Here is a 2,924-nt window from a genome sequence, read left to right as displayed (position 1 = left end):
TTATGATGAATTAGTGTTAATGATGCAACGAGTTTTCAGAGGAAAACTTCTGAGTAATGATGAAGTTACAATAAAGTATAAAGATGAAGATGGAGATCTTATAACAATTTTTGATAGTTTTGACTTTTCCTTTGTAATCCAGTGTAGTAGGATAGTGAAACTGACATTATTTGTTAATGGCCAACCAAGACCCCTTGAATCAAGTCAAGTGAAATATCTCCGTCGAGAACTGGTAGAACTTTGAAATAAAGTGAATCATTTACTGGATAGCTTGGAGCCACCTGGAGAACCAGGACCTTCTGCTAGTATTCCTGAAAATGATACGGTGGATGGTAGGGCAGAAGAGCCTGCTGCTTGTGATTCTTCTGGTAAACAGTCTACTCAAGTTATGGCAGCAAGAGTATGTCAGTTTTTGATCCTCTGAAAAACCAGGATGAAATCAATAAAAATGTCATGTCAGCATTTGGCTTAACAGATGATCAGGTTTCAGGGCCACCCAGTGCTCCAGCAGAAGATCGTTCCGGAACTCCCGACAGCATTGCTTCCTCCTCCTCAGCAGCTCACCCACCAGGAGTTCAGGCCCAGCAGCCTCCGTATATAGGAGCTCAGGCACAAGCAGGTCAGATGTACCAACAGTACCAGCAGCAAGCTGGCTATGGTGCACAGCAGCCTCAGGCTCCGCCTCAGGAACCTCAGCAGTATGGTATTCAGTATTCAGCTAGCTGTAGTCGGCAGACTGGACCTCAGCAACCTCAACAGTTCCAGGGAGATGGCCAGCAACCAACTTCCCAGGCACCAGCTCCTGCCTTTTTTGGTCAGCCTCAACAACTGCCTGCTCAACCACCACAGCAGTACCAGGCGAGCAGTTATCCTCAACAAACTTATACTACCCACACTTCTCAGTCTACTAATTACACTGTGCCCCCTCGCTCTCAGCCTAGAATGGCTCCAAGCCAGCCTGGAGCTTATCAACCAAGACCAGGTTTTACTTCCTCTCCAGGCAGTACCATGGCCCCTCCTCCAAGTGGGCCTAACTCTTATGCATGCAATCGTCCTGCCTTTAGTCAGGGCTATCCCCAGCCTGGACCTGGTTATCCATAAAGAGGTTCAGCTGTCCTGATGACTATAGCTGTTTGCCTCCCAACACTCCAAGACTATTTTCTTTTAACTTGTATTGAAGTTCAGAAATTTAAACAGCGGAACATTTTTAAGGTATCATTGTTGCTATTAATGGAAAATATAATTTGCTGGAACACAAAAAAGACCAAAATGAAAATCTTTTTCCTCTCCTGCTTAAAATGTAGCAGCTTTCTAGTTATCTTGGAACACTACTCTTACATGTGTGTAAAGTGATTGGCTTTCTAGCTTCTCTTGTCCAGAGCATATTAAAATGTTAGGTTGAGGTTTAGCCATCTTACTTGGCTTTTTACTGTTAACATGATGTACTAAAGTAGAATCCTTTGAGAAGATGACTAGGTACTATATATAAAAATGTAACATTGATAGGTTAATAAAGGTGATTGAATCCAGAAAAATAAAATAAAATAAAATAAAATAAAATAAAATAGAAGAAATATCTCAAAAGAAGAAATATCTCACATCTACTTTTATCTAAAAAATCAGAAAAAGTAGTATATTGAATTGAAAGTAATCAGAAGAAAAGGAATTAATACATCTAAGTAGAAAATTCAACATAAGTTGAAAAAAGTAAATGAATCCCACAGCTGTTTTTTCTAATGTGTGAAGATTGATAAAAGTGATTAAAAACTCTTACTACTGATCAGAATGGAAAAAGACAGACGGCACAAGTTATCAACATTAATGATGAAAGAGATGATACCACTTCAGGTCCTGCAGATTTCAGGGATATTGTGAATGACACTATCCTAATAATGTAAAAATATAGATAAGTTAAAAAAAACACCATCTATTGAGGTTAAATCAATAAAGAGATAACCTTACTAGACTTGACTACTAATAAATTGAATTATAATTAAAACCTTCCTGCAAAGAAAACTCCAGGTCCAGAAGTTTTACTGGAAAGTCTACCAAATATTCAATGTTTTTTATTTCTTTCTCTTGATATTAAATCTTTATCCAAAAATTGGAGAGGTGGAAATGTTTTATAAGTCACTCTATAAATTCATCATTATTTTTTATGCAAATTAAACCCTCACAAGAAAACTGGCAGGCCAGTATTCCTTTTGAAATTGAAAAAATCCTTAAAAAATTTAGTAAATCAAATACAATGATATACTAAAGGGACAATACCTCCGAATCAAGTAAGGTTTATGCCTGGAATACAGGTTTCAATATTAAAAAATCAGTATAGTTATCCAACTGTATTGTGCTTTTCTGCTGGCCTGTGGGAAGGAGCAATTAATGCTTAATTTGTTTCATCTCTTTTTTTCAATTATTTGTACTTTTCTTAATTTCTTATACATTTCTTTATTCTTCCAATTTTACATACATATATCTGGAAATATGAATAACTGATTGGACTAGTTATTCATATTATAACACTATGTGTTACAACAAATCCTGTGAAATTCACATTACTTTGTTAAGTGAATTCTGAATCACTTGTAATTTTTTGTTTTAATTCTAACTTGTACTCTTTAAAAATAAAAAATTAAAAATAATTCAAAAATCAGTCTTGATAAGTGAACAGATTTTTGGTGTTTTTCTTGGAATAAAACCAATCCTTCTGCGTATGATGAACTATATAAACATTCTACAGCTAATATAATCTTTAATAGTGAAAGGGTAAATTTCTGTTCTGCCTTTTCTAGTCAAAATTGAGTTGAGGGGTTCTTCATTCAATAAATCAAGAGGAAGAAATAAAAGATATTAAAAGAAAGAGGAAGTATAACTAAGAATTTGTAGATTACAAAATTAAGTAGAAAATACCATGGAATCTACAG

At 35.5% G+C, this 2,924-nt stretch overlaps 1 pseudogene; it reads left to right on the top strand.

The window, feature by feature from the left end:
* Window positions 1–6: 6 nt before the first annotated feature.
* Window positions 7–1,101, top strand: LOC101561740 (annotated as a pseudogene).
* Window positions 1,102–2,924: the final 1,823 nt, after the last annotated feature.

Source organism: Octodon degus, unplaced genomic scaffold (genome assembly GCF_000260255.1).
Source record: "Octodon degus isolate 3935 unplaced genomic scaffold, OctDeg1.0 scaffold00149, whole genome shotgun sequence".
Taxonomy (NCBI): Eukaryota; Metazoa; Chordata; class Mammalia; order Rodentia; family Octodontidae; genus Octodon; species Octodon degus.
This window is presented reverse-complemented; position numbering and strand designations above follow the sequence as displayed.